Raw genomic sequence first — 21252 nt, forward strand, 5'->3', positions numbered from 1 at the left:
TTATCTATTAGATTAGTATCATTACATACATTCCTGGTGCCTTCACAAGTAGCATTGTACTTATTTAGAACATGTATCTTAGAATTGTCCTGTTGTCATGTTTTCTATCCTAATCATCCAAAGTATTCAACCATCCTTGTTAAAATCTATGGCTATGCATTGTCTTATTTGTCAAATAAAGTCATGATTTGCATGCTGGACCTCTCTGTGATATTATGCCATAATTTACTCTTACTGAATGGGACAGACTGCAAGCACTTTGAGCATGAAAAAACCACTGACATTGGTGGCTGAGTTTTTTTGTATGGTTGTGTGTGATTGTGTGGAACTTATCTGCTAATATTTTATGTGGTTGCATTTTCTTAATGGATGAATTATTATAAAGTGACTAAGACCCAAATTGAATAGAAAGTATAGGCAAGGCCTTTCCCGAAAATATTCAGCCATGTTGCAGCCATGAGTATATGGGTGCTGTTTGGTGCAATTCCACAATTCTTATCATATCTACCAGAAAGAAAAAACTTCTCATAAAATGCTGTTTTATTAGTGAGAATATTCAAAACTATTAATTGTACATATGTTGTCCAAAATAACAATATTTCCTACTTTGTATATTGAAAGAATGAAGATACTTTTCCGATTTGTGTTTAAACTTATCTTCTGGTGAAGGAGTTTGTGTCAAGCTGCCAAACTGTAAAAAATGTATTTTTGGGGGGGGCACCCAATAAAGAGCCCCAAATGAGCATAATTGAGTTATTTTTTGGTAAACTCTCATAAGACTCTTCCCGGTTTCCTTATGCAAATCCCCAAGCTCCCGTACCGAATGAAGCCACAGAATCACAATTAAGGTTCCCAGATCTCCCCAATTCTTCCTTCCTTTTGCATTTTGGGTAATGGCCCTCCTCTGATGGTGACCACATATTCCCTCCTAGGCACTGCATTCTGTTGTATCCTTGGATGTTTTATTCCAATGAAAGCTACTGCAAGCAGACATAAATACTATTACAAATTTCTTCGTTAATTTTTCAAACTACTAGGAAAGAAAGTGAAACAAACTTAGAGAGGAAGGGGGAATTCATCTACTGACATCTTGTGGGTACATCTCCCTTTCCTAAGAGGCAACTGATTTGATATGTTTTTCACTTTCTCTTTTTATGTAATGAAAAAGTTTACATTATGGATTGGAGGAGGGAGCTTCTGGGTTGTTTATTTCAGGTTGAACACTTTTTTATATATAAGTTAGAGATTTCTTTCCAGTGGAATTTTTGTTGGCATTTTTGGAACCTATTGGAACCCATTGGCAAAGCCATAGGCTGTAAGGGTCCCATTCTCCATTCCGTGCAATGGTGGAGATAATAAAAACTGTGATTTCTATTATACATTTTTTAAAAAATTTTATTGCATGAAATAATTCTCATATTGAAAATTACAGAAAATTATATAGCAGACACCTTTTGTACCTGGCAATGAGAATAAGCATATAAATAAATGTTTAATTTTGCTGTTTCCTAGAGATTTTCTTCTCTCTTTCTCAGGCATTTCAGACAGAGCTAAAATAGTAACCCTTGCTCCTTCTTTTGTCATTCCCAAGTAGACATCAACTTGGGAAGATCCCATGAATGTCTTTTTAAATTTAACTCTTAGAGAATGCATCACAAACAATATATTGTATTGTATTTATATTTTGAGTTTCTCATTAATGGTGCCATACACTACATATCATTCTCACAATTGCATTTACACGCAACATTTTATTTTTAAGAGTCATTTAAGAAAATATATGTTGAACCACCTCTTTGCTTCTAACAGCTACATACTTCCATTTTATCAGTAAACAACTATTTTTTTCTTCCAAAAATAATTATTCTTGGCACTTTTAAGCAGTGTTGCAGTGTGCATCCTTATAAATACCTCCTTATTCACATATTTTACTATCTTTCATGGAGATATCAGGAAATGGTATTGCTGGATTTTTTAAACATATATATTTCCTTAACTAGTTTATGCAAATTGTTATCTTAAGTGAATGTACAAATTATTTTCTGTGCAATTGTTTTTCTCCCCTTGGAGAAGTGTAGTAACCTTCTGTCCATAGATTCTTATCAACACATAATATTATAGGACATTTTAATTTTTATTGCTGTGACAGAAATGAAAAAGTAATTCCTTTTAATTTGATTGCCTAGAGTACTGTGGAAGCTGATATTTTACATATTCACTGATCAATCCTATTTCCTCTTCTTGAATTGTCTTGTATATCTTTATCTGTTTTATTTTGGAAGTTTTTCTGACTTATTTGTATGTAACCATTTTACATACACATAGGTGTCCCTATGTAACCATTCTAACACTTTCTTGGTTATATGGTGTACAAATACATCCCAGCATGTGTCTTGTTGTTTAATATGTAGTGAGCACACAGCAGGTTAAAAATTTCCCTTTTATGACTAGTTCCTAGAGATTTTTATTTCTATTTAACAAATAATTTTAATGATTATTAATTTAGTTTTTCTATTTCTTTACAGAGCTAAGTTTAGGTAATATATATATATATACACACATATATATATATATATTTGTCTAGACAGAGTCTCTCTCACTCTCTTGCCTGGGCTAGAGTGCCATGGTGTCAGTCTAGCTCACAGCAACCTCAAATTCCTGGGCTCAGCGATCCTCCTGCCTCAGCCTCTCGAGTAGCTGGGACTACAGGCATGTGCCATCATGCCCTGTGAATTTTTACTAGTTTTACTTGTTTGACTAATTTCTTTATAGTTTTAGTAGAGATGGGGGCTCATCTTGCTCAGGCTGGTCTGGAACTCCTGAGCTCAAGCAATCCTCTCGCCTCAGCCTCCCAGAGTGCTAGGATTATAGGAGTGAGCCACCGCACCCTGCCAAGGTAATATATTTTTAAATAAAATTGTTCCTTCCCTTTAAGTTTTAAAATGTATTGGCTCAAATTGTACATTATATTATTTTAATACATTTTTCAATTTCTACTGTATCTGTAGACATGTCTGGCTTTTAATCTCTCTTACCATTGTTTTTATCGGCTTCCTATTGTTGCTGTAACAAATTCCCACAAACTTGGTGACTTAAAACAACACAAATACATTCTTTTACAATTCTGGAGGTCATAAATCCAATTCAGTTTCACTGGGATAAAATCAAGCTTTCAGCAGGTTGTGAGTTCTTTCTGATAGTTATAGGGAATAATCTGATTTCTTGTCTTTTCCAACTGCAAGGATGTCCTCATTCCCTCATAAAGCTGCTTTTTTTCCCATTCTTACTCTATTGTCTCCCATTTATAAGAAGACTTCTGATTACATTGGGTCTACCTGAATAATCCAGAATAATCTTCCTAATTCAAGATCCTTGAATTAATCACCTCTGCAAAATCCCTTTTGACATACCTTAGTCAGTTGAATGGTGTTCCCATAATTCATATGTTCAATATGATGAATTTTAAGTTGTAAACTACAGTACCGAAGAATCTGACCTTATTGGAAAATAGCATCATTGCCAATATAATTAAATAAATTTAAGTGAATTCACACTTCAGTAAGGTGGGCTCCTAGTCCAATAAGTCTGGTGGTTTTTTTGTAAGGAATTTCATGTGAAGAGACAGAGACACACACACAGGGAAGATGATGGAAAGTGACACAGGGAAGACATGACCATCTACAAACTAAGGAATGCCTGAGACTGTCATAAACTAGGCCTGAAACAAACATTGCCTGTGCCCTAGAGGGAGCGTGGCTCTGCCAACACCTGATTTCAGACCTGTGTTCACTTCAACTGTGAGACAATAAATTTCTGTTGTTCTAAGCCACAAAGTGTGTGGTACTTTGTTACCAGAGCCCCAAGAAACTATTACACCATGTAGGCAATGTACTCACTGACTCTGGACATTATGACATGGACACTTTGGGGGGCCATTATCCAGCTACCACATTGTTTAACTATTAATATTTTCTATTTTTCCATTATCAACATTACAAAATATTTACTTTGTGTAGTTTTTCAAAAATATTTATCATTGGATTTTCCTTTTTATTGCTTAGTTTTATTTCTTATTTCATTAATTTCTGTACTTACATTCATTTTTGGATTGAAGTATAATTTATGCGGTGAAATAAATTAGTCTTAAGCATAGAGTTAGAGGAATTTTGGGAATTGCAAATAGCCTTGTAAACCACACCACTATCAAGGAATAGGACATTTTTTTCTTTCACCCCACCAAAATCCCTTGTGTTCCACCCAGACAATTCCCAACCCACTATGCTGTCTTTCGCCATAAATTAGTTTGTCTGTTTAGAATCTCAAATAAATGGGCTCAAATAATATACACCTTGTACCCCTTTCTGTCTGACAATTTTTGCTAGGAATTACATAATTGATGTTTATTCATATGTATCAGTAGTGTAGGCCATTTTGTTGCCGATTGATATCCCTTTGAATGTATGGAGCACAGTTTATTTAATCTCTTGTGTGTGGACATTTTTTCTAGTTTATGGCTTCTATGAGATAGCTGCTATGAACATTCTTGTACAAGTTTCCTTTTGTGAACAGACATATGTTTTCATTTCCCTTGGGTGAATGCCTAGAAGTGGAGTCATTTGGTCATGGTAGATGTATGTAGAATTTTATGAAAATTTTCCTAAGTGATTGTCCAGTTCCATAGCAATTGCCGATGTATAAGAATCTGGTTCTTTCACTTGCTTACTTTGTATTTTGAAATAATTTTAAATTTACATAGAAGTTGCAAAAAGTGTGCAGAATTTTCTTGCATCTTTACCTTGCTTTCTATGACAGCATGTTACATAACCATAGTTATGTACCATTATCATTATGTGTCAGTATCAAAACCAGAAAGTTAATATTGAGACAATAGTATATATTAGCTACAGACCTCATTCCAATTCACAAGGTTTTACATATAGTCTCTCTTTTGTGTGTGTGTATAGTATATAATTCTATAAAATTTTATCACAATTTAGGTTTGTATAATCACCACTACAATCAGGATACGGAATTGTTCCATCACCATAAAGAAAAGCCCTGTACACACCCTCCTCAGCCATAACCTCTGGAAACCACTGACAATTTCTGCATCTCTAAAATTTTTGCATTTTGAGGATGTTTTATAAGTGGAATCATACATTATGTAAAAGCTGATATTGACCTTTTCCATTCAACATAACGTCCTTGAGATTCATTCAAGTTGTTGCATGTTATCAATATTCCATTCCCATTTATTTATGAAAAGTATTCCATTGTATGGTGTGCACCAAGTGTATTTATCCAATCGGCCAATGAAGCATGGAGTTGTTGAGATCCATGTGTCACCTATATCACTAATTTATCCCCTTTATCCTGCAATATATATTGAAATATAAGAACATACCACAATTTGTTTTTCTTTTCACAGATCAATGGACATCTGGGACTCTTATGGATAAGACTGCCAATATGTGTTTCGTTTTATTTATTTATTTTTGAGACAGGGTTTCAACCATGACCAAGGCTAGAATGCAGTGGTGCAATAATAATAAAGTGAGGCTCACTGCAGCCTCAAACCCCTGGGTTCAAGCCATGCTCCCACCTCAGCCTTTTGAGTCGGTAGGACCATAGGCAGGCGACAACACACACAGCTATTTTTAAAAAACTCCGATTTTTATTTTTTGTAGAGAGGAGTTTTTGCTCTGTTGTCCAGGCTGATCTCAACCTCCTGGTCTCAACCAGCCCTCCTGCCTTGGCCTCCCAAAATGCTGAGATTACTGGCACAAGCCACGGTGACCTGTGAATATATGTTTTAATAATATTTTGAATAAACACTTAGGAGAGGAATTTCTAGTCATATGTTGAAAGTAATTTGTAAGAAACTACTAAATGACTTTACAATGTCATACTAATTTGCATTCCACCAGTGATGTATAAGTCTTAGATTCCCCACTACCGGTTGAATGCTTAAAACCATTTCAAAATACTTTAACTATTAATATTATGAAAAATTTGTTACAGTTTGTTGATTTATTAAGCTAAGTTTCTTTTGTTGGCTTTATCAACCACCCTCTCATACAGCTACACTAGTGTTTATACATTTATTTCATCGCCTCTGCATGCAAATGAAAACTAGTCCACACATCTGCCAGCGTAAAACCCACTGCCAGGTTAGAGCCTCAGCTGCAGGTTTGGGTATAGGCTGCAGGTGCATGAGGAGCTCTGTGTGCTTGCTGCACAGAAGTATGTGGCTGAGTCTCCAGGCTGGGAAGGTGTGATATGCAGTGAGAAGTGCTTGGCACTTTTGTTGAGGAAGGCTGTGAATCTTCCATCTTCCTTTTCACTGTCAAATGAACGTATGGCTATCAGTAATGCCGGAGCTTTCCCAGGCAACTGCCGGTACCATGGGAAGTAGTCAAAAGCACTGTTCTCATAAGTACATTTCAGAATTGAAATACTTCCTTCGTGGACTATCAAAGATTCAGGACTTTGTTTCACCTGCTTCCGGTCACTTTCTGTCTTCTCTTGGCCACTCACCCCTGATTAGAAAGATAAAAAATGTCATTAGGGCCCCCAAATAATATTTCCTTCTTAAAATTTCTATCTGCATCAGTCCTTCTGTACCCCAATTTTCTCATTGACTTAATTTAGCAAAATATCCTGCAGCTTCTCCTCCACAACTCACAGCATAGTTGAAGGCATAGAATTAAAAATGATGCTCCCAAGACTCTGTCCATCCCTCCTGGCACCAGAGCTCAGTGAGAACTCAGGGGATCGTCTCCCCAGCCAGCTGGAACTCTGACTCTGTTCATGCTGGATTTAATTCTGTCAACAAGCCCCGCCCTTTCACAAGTGCTTCCACTTAAAGCCATTTCTGTTACAGGAAGCACTTCCACATTTTGTCCACATTTAGAATTGTTAAAAACACATTCACTGAGAAGCAGAAATCCCCTCCTTACACACAGATAAAGATCAGTTTAAAATTTATCTCCCCCAACCTTCATCTACTCTTTCCTCACACTTTTTACAGTGTCAAAAATCTTACAATAGCACAGCTGAATATATCAGTAGAGATTGCCTTATTTTACACAGTGGAAGAGAGAGACTCCCTTGAAGCCACAGATTAGCATGTGTCGGGCATTTCTTTTCTTATTACAAACATTAATGGTGTTTACTGAAGACACACAGTGGCCATAATATCCCATTGCAAGCTGAGGTCATGGAACATAATATGGACAATATATGGTCCCGTTGTCCTCAGGAAACTTAAATTTTATTACAATCTTTCAGATATGTTCATTCCATATTTTGCATGACCCTAAGAAATGGTAGAAGATAATTAACTCAATTTTAATTTATTTATATTTCTTCTAAAGTATATGACATGTAAATTATATATTTTTTAAGAATATACCTGTGAAAAAAATTAGGTAAAACTAGAATTATCTGTTCTGAAGGAGCTTGGATCTTTAAGTGGATAAGAAAGGATGGAAAAATTTGGCTGAATTCAGAAGATATTGGGCCATTAATAATACAACCTTTTTGGTAGCTCTTATCCTGAGTTTGAACAAATATTCAATGTTTTCTTCACAATTCATCCTCATGGATCCTATATGAAAATGTAAAGAATCAAATTGGCAGGTCACAGAGGTAGAAATTGAAGATACATTCCAAATCATCCCTAAAAATAGGGCTGATCTGTATTGTAAATAATGGAAGTTAAAATAACAGAAGGAGCACATTTTTTTCTGAAGCACCGAGAGGATTTTTTTATATCTATATTTGATGTCACTTCACATACAGTCGAAGGAAAACTCCATCCCAGTATTACAGGAGACAATAGTCTTCCATCTAGAATCTAATTCCTTTGTACTCCAATACCCTAAGGTGATTTTTTTTGATTGTTTAAGTTTTGATGTGTTTTCTTTTTAATCTATTCATTTATTTATTCATGGCTTCAATATATATTTACTGAGTGCCTAGTATAATAAATAGGCAGTACTTAGGTCTCATTCATGCAAGAGCCACATAGTCCCAGTCTTGAGTTAATCTAGTCCCAGTCCTCTAGTACAGCCAAATAAAATCTGCCAGAGAGACCCCTGTGTCTACATGATGTAATAAAGGGAAGAGTGACAAATTGTACATCTGGACCCAGTCAGAGGAGAGTTCAGAAGGAGATGCTTGAACTGGTCCTTAAACTGTGAAAGTTTTCCCAGTGGAAAAAAAAATAGATAAGGGAATTTTAGACATGATTAACTCAGTGTGGCTAGAGGTTGGGTTGTGTATGGGTAAAATCATTATAAATTTATATTAGAGCAATTAATGTGGCCTTGAAGAATAACATGTATCATTCAAACAAGTGTTGACTTCGAAAGTCATATTTTTCAACCATAGCACAGATACTCTTTAGGTAGATGTGTACATTAATACATTACGTGTATGTGTGTGTGTGATACACACATATATACACACATATATATATATAAAATAAATTAGAGCAGAGATTAATTTATTGGACTTTTTAAGGATAATCTCTGGCTACTTGATGAATATGCGTATGTGAGACAAGCTTTAATCTTCTTTGAAACAGCATTGCCCCTTTGTGGTCATGTAGGAAGTTTACACTGAACAATTTTCCAGCTTCTTAAAACTTTGTGCTTAGCAACCCCTGCACCAATCAGAGCACTGAAATAATTGGCTGAGTCTTCCTCTTTAGCTAACGATTTCTTCAGATAGAAGATTGGCTCTTAATGAGATCAGCTATGAAACCTCTGCTAGTCTATGCTGAGGTGTGACTCAGGTGAATCTGGAGGAACAGGTTGGGATGCTTGAGGTACCAGAATAGAATAGGGTTATTCAAATAAGCACAGTGACACCACAACTGCCCTGGTGTTCCTCCAGAGGCAGAAATTCTCCCTCAGACTGAGTCACTGCATGGGATCTTCTTCCTCCCATAAAATCAGCATCAGATCAGGGAGAGCTCTTTGCACTAAAGAGTACAGGGCCTTAAAGAGATTCTAAATTAGATAATTGTACTTCATCTTTGTCAACAGTTAGTATAGTTGTCTTTTTATTTTTAGACAACATAATGACTACGTAGTGGAATCTTGTTGTGGTATTAATTTGCACTTCCCTGGTGATTAATGACATAGCAGTCAGCAGTCTTTTTCCATAAAGGGTCAAATAGTAAATATTTTCAGCCTTACCAGCCAATTTATCTCACTTTCAACTACTCAGCCCTGCCACTGTAGGAGGAAAGAAGCCATTGGTAGTAGATGACCAAATGAGCATTGCTGCATTCCAATAAAGCTGTATAAAATAGGTAGATGGCTGAATTTGGCTCATGAACCACATTTTGTTGATCTCTGACCTGGACTATCTTTTCATGTCTTTGTTATTTATACCTTTTTTTATAATAAAGAGTCTGCTAAAATACTTTGTTCATTTTTAAATTGAGCCATTTATTCTCTTTCATTGAATTCTAAGAGCTCTTTACACATGCCATACACAAGACTTTTGAATCATATATACATTTCAAATAGTATCTTCTAGTTGGTGGCTTGTGTTTCTGTTTTCTTGAAGATGTTTAAGGTCTCTGCACTGAAAAGTCCAAAAACAATGCTGACAAAAATTCGAGAAATTAAAGAATATGTCATGTTCGCAAATTAGGAGACTCAATAGCTTTAAGATGGCAGGTCTAGGGCTCCTTTTTACCTCTCAGCACCCACACAGCTTGCTCATAAGGTAGAGGTTCCATACTGGGAGAGGCCAGCCAAGAAGATCAGAGAATATTGTCCCCACCCAGCACCATACTCACAAAGTAAAGGGGTCACATATAGCTCCAGAGCTGTGGCACAGAAGTTGTGTCCAGGGAGAGAAGCAAGTGTAAGAACACGGAGTTCTCCCTTAGGAAAACTTAATTTGAAACAGAGTACTGGGGACTCTAAGCCTTAAGGATACTATTGAAATGAATGGGGATTTTTGTGGTAAGCAATTAAGAGCAGGCTGGTAGCTCCATGAGAGCAGCAAGCTAAATCACAAACAACTAGCTAAAATATTAATAGGGAGAAACAGGGGGAAAAAAAGAAAAACTAAGAAGAGTCAGGAAGACTCTATAATAAGCCTCAAGGATTGACCTCAAGGATTGGCCGCAAAGATTACCTGTGCAAAGGGACCTAAATTTAACTGGATCAGACCATGGAGGAATTTATGCCCCAGAGTGCTGTTGAAAACATTAGAGCAGTCAGCCACCACCTCCTTATTGGAAGCTCATGACTGAGTATGATACAAAAAGAGGCAAAAAGTTTAACAGAAAAATCAGGGAGAAAGGCAGTAAAAGAGAACCCTGCTAAAAACCACTATCATACCAGGTTGTCTGTGTACATACTCAAGAGTGTGTCATGTGAGAAACAACATCATAGGTTGCACTGTGTAGGGGAAATGAACTTAAATGAAACAGTCTATAGTACTAGTTACTAAATGAAAAACAAGTGATATGTTTGGATGTTTGTCTCCCCCATATCTCATATTGAAATTCGATCCTGGCGGGAAGTGTTTGAGTCATGGGGGCAGATCTCTCGTGAATAGTTTGGTGCCCTCCAATGATAGTGAGTGGGTTCTCAGTTTGTTAGTTCATGAGAGAGCTGGTTTAAAGGAGCTCCTCAGAGAGAAGAAATGTGATTATTAGAAGGTAGGAAGAGTTGAGGGACAGGAAGGGTGGAATAGGTTGGTTAATGGATCAAAATTACAGCTAGATAAGAAGAATAAGTTACAGTGTTCCAAAGCACTGTATGTTGAACATAGTTAATAATAATTTACTGTGTATGTTCAAAAAGCTAGAAGAGAGGATTTTGAATATTTTCAACAGAAAGAAATAATAAACGTTTGAGGTGATGGATATCCTAATTACCGTGATTTGATCATTACACATGTTATCAAAATATCACTCTGTATACCATATATATGAATAATTATTGTGTCAGCTAAAGATAAAAGAAAAAATGATACAAAAAATTTAAAAATAAAGATACTTTGGAATATAAAATAAATAAATAAATAAATAACAAAATAAAATAAAGGAGCTCCTCCCTGTCTTGTTCCTGCTCTCACCATGTGACAGGCCTGCTCCCCCTCCACCTTCCACCATAATTGGAGGCTCTCTGAAGCCCTCGCAAGAAGCAGATGCTGGCACAATGCTTCCTGTACAGCCTCCAGAATGAGCCAAATAAACCTCTTTTCTTTATAAATTACCCAAACTTAGGTATTTCCTTTGGAGCAATGTAACACAACAAGCAAACAATATCAAGTCATGGAAGGGCAGGAAATCATATATACAGGTGGTCTACATATATTATTGAGATACCCTGAGTAATGGCTTCCAAAGATGATCAGAATGGTTAATATCTGGTACCTGAAAAAATGTTACCTTATATGGCAAAAATGCAATGGATATGTGATTAATTAAAGAATCTTGGGATGGGGGGATTATTCTGGATTATTTGTGTGGGACTTAAATATAATCACACATGTTCTTATAAGAGGAAAGCAAGGGGAGATTTGACTCCAGAAAAATAAAGACATGTGATGATGGAAACAAAATTTGGAGTGATTCAAGAAAGAGGATGAGCCATGAATTCAGGTGGTCTCCAGAAGCTAGAAAAGGCAAAGGAACAAATTTTCCCCCAGAGCCTCCAGAAGAAAACAGCCCCTCCAATGCCTTGACTGTAGCCCAGTGAAACTAATGTCAGACTTCTTGATTCCAGAACTGTAAGAGAATAAATTTGTTTTGTTTTAAGCCACCAAATTTGTAATAATTTGTTACAGCAGCTTTATTAGTTTGCTAGGGCTATTAACAAAGTACCACAACTGGACGGCTTAAACAGTAGAAATTTTATTATTTCACAATTCTGGAGACTAAAAGTCTGAGATGGAGGTGATGACAGGGTTGGTTTCTATTTTAATATAGGTGCTGCCAAATCAAACACAGCATTGCCTCCTCTGAGGGCTGTGAGAGAGAATCTATTCCATTTCTCTTGCCCAGCTTCTTGTGGTTTAGGGGCAATTCTTAGCATTACTTGACTTGTAGAAGTATCACCCTTATCTCTACTTTCATCTTCAAATAATTTTCTCCCTCTGTGTGTGTCCGTGTCCAAATTTGCGCTTCTTATAAGGACATCAGTCATATTAGATTAGGGCCCATCCTAATTACTTCATCTTGACTTAACTAATTATATTTGCAATGACGGTATTTCCAAATAAGACCACATTCTGAGGTACTTGGAGTTAGAATTTCAACATATGAATTTTGAGAGACACAATTCAACTCACAAGAGCAACCATAGGAAGCTAATACAATGTTATCTAAAATATATTTTCAACAAAAAATTATGAGACATGCAAAGAAATAGGAAATGGGACTCTTATACAAGATAAATAAAATGGACAACAGCAGCTTCCTTTTGTAGGACTCAGATGTTGGACTTAACAGATAAAAATTTTAGCCAGGCATGGTGGCTTATGCCTGTAATCGTAGCACTTTGAGAGCTGAGATGGAAGATTGCTTGAGGTCAGGAGTTCAGAACAAGCCTGGGCAGCATAGCAAGACTCTGTCTCTCCAAAAAGTAAATTAAAAAACTAGTTAGACATGGTAGCATGTGTCTGTAGTCCTAACTACTTGGAAGGCTGAGGCAGGAGGATCACTTGAACCCAGGAATTCAAGGCTACAGTAAGCTGTGACAGTGCCACTGCACTCTAGCCTGAGCAACAGAGCAAGATCATGTCTCAAAAAAAGACAAAAGGCAAAAATCTCAGAGTAACTGGTTTAAATATGCTCAAAGAACTAAAGAAAACCATGCTTAAAGAAGTAAATAAGATATGATGACAACATCTTATGACAGAATATCTATAAAGAGGTAGAAATTATTTTAAAAAAACAGAAATTCTAGAGTTGGAAAGTGTAATAATCAAATGAAAAATTCACTAGAGGGACAAAGAATAGATTGGAGCCCCTGAAAAAGGAATCAGTGAACTTGCAGATAGATCTATAGAGATTATGCAGTCTGAAAAACAGACTGAGAAAAGAATGAAGAAAAATGAACAAGGACTCAGAGAAATGAAAGACACCATTAAGCACACTCATATGCATAATGAAAGTACCAGAAAAAGAAAAGAGATGTTGAGTATTTTTCATTTTTGTTGGCCATTTGTATATCTTCTTTTGAAAAATATCTGCTCATGCCATTTGTCTACTTTTTAATGGGATTTTGTTTTTTTCTTGCTGAGTTGAGATTCCAATATATATGTATTCCAATAAATAAATTAGTTATTTATTGGAAAAGATAGAGAAAGGAGCAGGAAAAAAATTAAAGAAATAATGTCTAAGAATTCCCAGATTTGAAAAAAAATTTTAATCTACTCATCTAAGAAACTCAATGAACTCCAAGTAGAATGAACACAAAGAGATCCATACCCAGACACATCATAATAAAAATATTGAAAAACAAATAGAAAACTTTGAAAGCAGAAATAGAAAAACAAATCTTCACATATGGGGGAAACTCAATACAACAGCTGACTTCTTAACAAAAACAACAGAGTCAAAAGACAGGGAAAAGATGTATTGAAAGTGCTGAAAAAAAAATACCACCAATGAAGGTCCTATATTCAGCAAAAGTATCTTTTAAAAATGAAAGTAAAATAAAGGCATTCCCAGATAAATACAAACTGAGAGAGTTAATTGTAAGCAGACCTACCTTATAAGAAATAGTAAAGGAAGTTTTCCTCAAGCTGGAAGCAAGTAACCCCAGACAGTAATCTGCATCCACACACATAAAAAGACAGTATAATTGCATATTTATTCTCCTTTCTACTCTTAATTGATTTAAAGAGGAATTGTATAAAACAATACATATATAATTGTATTATTTGGCTCATAAAACATAGTAATGTAATATATATGACAATAAAAGAACAAAGGAGTGAGGGAATTGCAAAACTGTATTGGAGTAAGGCAGTAATACCAAGTGGTAACTTGAATCTACAGGAACAAATAAAAAGAACCAAAAATAGTAAGTAAGAAGGTTAATACAACAAATTCTTAAGAGTACATTTGCTCTCCTTTTTGTTCTTCAGCCTCTTAAAAGACAAAATTACATGAAGAAATAATTATAACAATTTATACTTGGTTTGTAACATAGATAGATACAGTATAACAATGATAGCAAAAAAAGGGGTCTATATAGCATAGAGCTATATAGGAGTAATATATCAAAATCTTATTGGAATTAAGTTAGCATGAATCTGAAGTAGATTCTGATTGATATAGATGTATATATACATATTGTAAGTTCTAAAGTTTCCACTAAGAAAGTAACTCAAAAAGTATAATGGAAAAATAATTAAAGAAATTAAAATATTACACTATAAAATATTTACTTAATGTAAAACAAGGCAATTAAGTAAGAACAGAGGAAGAAAAAAAGACATAAGACATAGAGAAAATAAAATTAAAATGGCAGATATAAATCTATTAATAATAATATTAAATGTGAATAGATTAAATAATCCAATAAAAAAGCAGAGATTATCAAAATGGTTATATATATGCTATTGGATACATGCTTTAGATGAAAAGATACGCATAAGTTGAAAGTAAATTGATAGAAAGAGATATATCATGCAAGCTGCAAGCATAAGAGAACTGGAGCCATTATGCTATTAGTAGACAAAATGTACTTTAAACAAAAAATGTTACTAGAGATAAAGAAGGACATTTTATAAAAATAAATAGGCTAATATATTAAGAATATATAGCAGTTATAAACATATTTGCACCTAACAACATACTTCAGAATACATAATGCAAAATCTGACAGAATTGATGGGAGAAATGGACAATTCAGCAATAACAGTTGAAGATTCAGTGCTTCATTTTTAATAATAGTACAAATTGGTAGAATATCAACAAGGAAATTGAAGATTTGAACAGCATTCTAAACCAGGTAGACCTAACACACATCCACCCAAGATTAGAAAACACATTCTTCTCATGCATGGAATATTCCCCAGGATAACTCATATCCTGGGCCATACATACAAGTCTCAAGAACATGAATGGCACTTAGTTGAGTGGAACATAACATTTTAGAGTTTTTCTCCACAGCCATTTATCAATATATGAACATGCAGGAAAATTTTACTTTTCTTTGCTGCACTAGTAGGATGGGATACAAATATTTGTCCTTTCCTATTGGTACCTGTTGTGGTGAAGCAGACCTGAATGTGCTTGAGACACTCAGCCAAGTTGGATCATTGTCTAAGATGTCTACTAACACATTTATTGGAATATTTTTGTTTTCTTTTTATTCCTTTTACTTTTTACCTTTTTTGGAGTCCAGCATACTATAGCTTAAACATTTATTTTGATTCTGTCCTCGTATCAGCTATTCTATTAGTTCCAAGTTAGATTTTTATAGTGCAGAAGGAGATGTATATTGAGAAGGGAAAATAAAGACCAAAGCCCCAAACTTGTAGAGCCAAAAAGCATCTGTAGTTAAAACTCTGCCAATGTAGGGAAGGAAGATTAAGCCATGCGAATGCTGCTGTGGTGGCCTTGTGATGTGCTTGTGTCTGAGGGAGGGGCTGAGTCCGCTGAGGGTTTGTGCACAGGCTGCAGGTGCCTGGGGAGTGCTGTGGCTCCACAGCACAGAAATAAATGGCTGAGTCTGTGGTCTGGGAAGAGGAAATGTACAACGAGCTGTGGCGTTCTTTAGCGACTGTTGTGGCAGTTAATCTTCCAATCTGCTTTGTCCCTGAGGGAATGTAAAACAAGTTGATGAGGCGTCCCCCGGGATTTTGGCGAAACCACTGCACAGTGCTCGAAGCAGCAGAAAAATTGCACCACAGCATGGAACTGGCTCCCTCGTGGAGACTCAGGGCTGGAGGACTCTGCTCCACTTTCATCCCTCTCACACCTGATCAGAAACGGAGAACAATCATAGGTGATGGCACTGTAACACTTAAAATGCCCCCATAGATTATGAGAAAGATAGAAAGTCTGCAAGACTTAATAGCTTTCTTCCCTTCCTCCCCGCAACAACATTGCAAGTCCTTCCAGATTCCCATCCGGGATGGCCCCAACTCACAGCAAACTTGGGCACTCAAAAGCCCCAGCAGAGTGCTCAGTAGCCTCTTCATGACTCTTTGCCTTGTTGCTTGGGGCATTTTCGAAATAAGACACAGTTAACTAGACCCTGGAGTGCTGGGTGTCATGATTTGGTTCTGGAACTGTTCCTGCTCCTGCAACCAATCAGCTCCACCCAACAAACCCTGCTCTCGCCCAGAGGCTACTCAGTTCGTTGACAGCACTCTGTGACAGGAAGCCCCTCCCACCAGCTCAAACTTGGATGAGAATGGGTGGAAAGTGGTGGAGTGAGAAGGATAGAAGAAAGGTCATTATTCTATAACCTGAGGGACATTTTCTGATAATCCTAGATATAGTAAAGAGTGTGAGAGCTCCAGAGAGAAGGAAGGGGAGAGCCCCATCCAAAGGAAGACGTGCCTCAGCTATGCTAATTAGGGCCTGAGGGGGATCACAGAATGACCATCCAATTTTTAGTCCCCAAAACAGGCATGTGTTCTAACAAAAGGATTATTATTGACTGATGAATTAATTAATTTAGGGGAAAGTCATACCAGTCATACAAAGTGATAAGAATGTAAATGTTATGTATTTAATAATTTACCTAATAAATTATTACCTATAATTATTATTAAATTTTAATTATTGGAATATACAAAATATGTGAATTAGGACTCTCCTAAAGTAACAAACACTTGTAGTAAGTATTGTTATAAGAACTGACTCTAATAAGATTGCAAATTGTGAGGGGGGGAAAATAGGATCCAGTTCAGACATCTTTTCTACATATTAGCCTGGCTGGACAATGTGCTTTGTTCTTCTAATTCTTATCCCATGCGAACATCCTGTGGCTTATTCTTACAGTTTGATTAATCTTATTTTCTTCATAATTCCTCTGTCTTCCTCTTTTCCTCACAATTTCTCCTCCCATTACATGTTTTGCTTCTATATGCTTCATTTTCTCTTTCCTTTTTTTTAAATTTCTAGTTACAGGAAAGGGACAGAGGAATCATAAAGAAAAGATGGCATTCAATGGTTTAGAGAAATAAGTTTTAGGCCAGGCGTGGTGCCTCACACCTGTAGTTCTAGCACTCTGGACGGCCAAGCCAGGAGGATCTTTTGAGCTCAGGAGTTTGAGACCAGCCTGAGGAAGAGTGAGACCAGATCTCTACTAAAAAAATAGAAAGAAATTAGCTGGACAGCTAATATATATATATATGCCAGGCATGGTGGTGCATACCTGTAGTCCCAGCTACTCTGGAGGCTGAGGCAGGAGGATCACTTGAGCCCAGGAGTTTGAGGTTGCTGTGAGCTAGGCTGACACCATGACATTCTAGCCCAGGCAACAGAGTGAGACTGTCAAAAAAAAAAAAAAAAAAAAAAAGAAAGAAAGAAAGAAAGAAAGAAAGAAAGAAAGAAAGAAAGAGATTTTAACCTGTGAAATGGAAGTTCATATTGTTTCCTGTTATATGAAAATCTTAGGCAATAAAAATGAAAAAAATCAGAATTTGCTCTTTTGAAATTCTCCATCTTCCATTTGGCTTTCTATGATTCTCCAATTGATCCAGGAATCTTTTCTGATATACAGATAAAGATAATGATAAAAAATTTAAATATAGATATATATGCATTAAAGTTATAATCTAGTCTTTGAATATTCTTATCAGTCATTGCTCTTGTCTTAGAAGACAAAGCTATCAATCGAAAGCAATACTCTGCAATGTTTCTTGTGGCTAATAACGATTAAGTTTATCTTCACACATGATTATTCTTCCCTCTTTGCTATTACTAGCCCCCATCTTTACACTCAATGACTTTTTCAAATCTTTCAACAACTATACTGCTAGATCCCTTAGGCTAGTCCCTTAGTTTAAGACAGTGCTTATAGTGCCCCCTGATGGGCTAAAACCTTAAGAAAGGAGCTCTTCTCCCTCAGCATATGCACATATCTCAGCCCAGCTGTCCTTTCCCAGGGCTGTACCTGTGGACTGACATGCAGCCACAGACATGTCCACAGGATGGGCAGTGTCACAAATAGGATGATGAGTTCCCATAGTGCCTTTTAATAAGAATAAATACTTTTTATTTAATGTAATTTTATATGCTATGAAAACAAGCTATTTAATTTTACCTATAAAATTTACCTATAAAAAATATGAGCCCAGTAATCTGCTTCAATGCAGTTTAGCCAATATATATATATATATATGAGTGTGTTAGACCTGGGGAAATATCAATATGAATTAGATACTATGTCTTTCTTCAGACAGCTTGTGATATAGTGGAGAATATAATAAAGACTTACAGGATGCAGTAACAAAAGCGAGCCACAAACACCACATGAGCACCAAGACAGTAACAATTACTTCAAAATTCTACTGCAGGGCACAACTTGATGGAGGATATGATGCTGTGTGCCTTCTGTGGAGATGATGGGACGGGAGAGTGATAAAAACAAAGATAGTGATCTTTGAAAAGTGACTATTTTAAATACAAGGAAAAGAGAAGAAGATGAGTAAGCATGTGTATGGCACCATCTTTAGACTCAGACAAAAGGGCCCTTGCCCAGAGTCCCATATTTTACAGGGCCACCTAATCTCTCTCCGTCTTACTCTCTCTCTCTTTCATTCTCTCTCTCTCTCTCATTCTCTCTCTCTTTCTCGCTCTCTCACACACACACATACATGCATATAAACATAGTGAAGAACACCAGGTATCTCTGTCACCCAGATCCTGGTACAATCTGCAACTTTTAACAACTACTAACACCATTGAGGATAAAGGAAAATGCTTCTTCACATACTGTGAGCCTTGTCCTTGAAAATGCATTTGAACGTCAGAAATATTTGTGGGTTGTGCTGCTGCTGCTGCCATAGGAGGCAAACTCTAATTTGAAATTTGGGGGACATTCAGCGAGGAGAAAGAAAAACTAGTTAATGAGCCCAATCTTTCCTCTCAGATGGCATGGATGCAATAGATTCTTATATAATAAAATATTGTTTCCCAAGCAAAATAGATTGCTAAGGATCTATTTGCTTTCTTTCTCTTATGTACTCATCTGAGGTTGTGCAGGGTACTTCTGAATCAGCATAGTATTCACCACAATTGTTCATAATGGCTGGAACACTTTGTAATATTAAACAATATTACTTTTAAACTGTGTATATTTATTCCAGATTGAACCTGCATACAAAGAGATACTGATTATATACTTTAGCAACTATAATAGACATCGAGACTAGAATAGTGAATAGTTTTATTTTTATTAAAAATCTATCATTTAATTACACTTAAAAAACTTAAATAAATTTTTGATTTTATGTAAATATATTTTATTAAAACTGTTGATTGTTTATTATTTGTATTTTGCTTTTTAGCTTTAATAGGTTATTTTAAATAGTTTAAAAGAAAAAGAACTGCTTTTAAAAACGTATATGAAAATAATTTTTGCTTTTGCTCCAGACTATAAATATTAATCATCCTCTGTAGATGGATTTGGAGGGAAAAAGAGATGGAAAAATGAAGATCCTTATATTTTCACTAAAGTAGAAATTGAAGTTGTCTGCAGACACTGAACATTAGATGAGTTGCTCTTGAGTGTTGCAAATGTTTACTATTGGCACTGTGAGGAATAATGTAGGAGAATAAGTAAAGATGATTAAGGAATCACTAATTGCTATTAGGCATTCAGCAAGTATTAGAGAAATTGAATTAGAAGGGAGGAAAAAAAGAGAGAGGTAATCTGAGTGGGTCTGATAAAGAAAGGACCGGTCCCTGATAATACAAGCAATGCTGAGATTCCACACAGAACTCTGGGGTGACATCGTGTTGAATTTAGAATGTCTTTTGATGGGGACCACTAGATAAAGGTCTTTTTAAAATTCCTACTTATAGTATCTTTGGAAAGATTGCTTTGTACACATCCTCAAATGCCAGTTTTAATTAAGCCTCCCAACTTCAAATACTTTAGTGAGTGAGCTGAAGTCCTTTAGAGATGTTTCTTTCACTGAAGTTAGGAGACTGGGTAAAATCATCTGTACATAATGCAGTTTGAAATAAACACTCATCCTGGGTTTTCTGATTGTTTGAGAGATGAGATTAATAATTTAAAGCAAATACCTGATTTGCCGTATAGCAACCAACATGGCCAATCTCAAGTCATCTCAGCCCATCACTATCTCAAATGACATGGGAGCAAGTCACTTCCTCCAGCTTGTTGTAACTCCTATAGCCTAATTTCCTCTAAAGTCAGGATACAGGCATATTTTCTTTGCAAATGGCTAAGTAAATAAATAAAAGAAATAAAAGACATCCATGGGAACTAAATACTTCCCAGGATTCTACTTTCTTTGTGTTGTTTGCCTTCACAGAACATGTCAACTTCCTGAAAATAACCTAGGCCGAGATCCTCAGTCATTTAAGCTACACTAGCAAAGGAAAGGCAAAATAGTGTAATGTGAAATCATTAGTAAGTGTCAAAAAAATTTTGTTTGAAGCTTGTGAAATCTTGCTAGCAAACACCTAAATATATAATAAAATGACTGTGAGTCACAAATAAATCTAATGAAATCCCAATTAAATGAATCCCTAATTTAAATTGACCATAGCCAGATCTCAAATAAGCTTGTGGCCAATTTATCACCACATGACAAAAGTAGAATTGTAATAAAAGGGAAGTTGGAGTGGAAAAGCAAGGGTCTTAACTGATTGTGGTTAAAATGTCTTATTTTTTGAAAAATATACCAAATGTATGATAATGTGAACATGTATATGTAGGGGAAAGTAACTTCTTTCAAGAATGAATATTCTCCTCTTTTTTATCACACAGTTAATTAATTTATATTAACAATAGAAGTTCATTTAGAGCATGGAACATAGTAACTAGTAAACTACCACTCCTAGAGCTCCTTTCTATCTCACATATGTATGATTTATCCACAACTTAGTTTGGAAGGACAAGAAAGAAACCAACTTTGAAATCCAGGCATGGCAGATGTTGTGAATGGTATGTCATTCTCCTCATCACACAATATAGAGCCCATATGTTTAGTAAAAGATAGGAACAAGCAATTCTGCATAAGAAAATCCCCCAGGAAGGCCAAGGTGTCTGTTGA

The 21252-nt window shown here is 35.9% G+C and overlaps 1 gene segment (V, D, J or C); it reads right to left on the reverse strand.

Annotated features, from left to right (window-relative positions):
* Window positions 1–21252, reverse strand: part of LOC105864674 (T cell receptor alpha chain constant-like) — a 528183-nt gene that overhangs the window by 468365 nt on the left and 38566 nt on the right.

Source organism: Microcebus murinus, chromosome 6 (genome assembly GCF_040939455.1).
Source record: "Microcebus murinus isolate Inina chromosome 6, M.murinus_Inina_mat1.0, whole genome shotgun sequence".
NCBI classification, from domain to species: Eukaryota; Metazoa; Chordata; class Mammalia; order Primates; family Cheirogaleidae; genus Microcebus; species Microcebus murinus.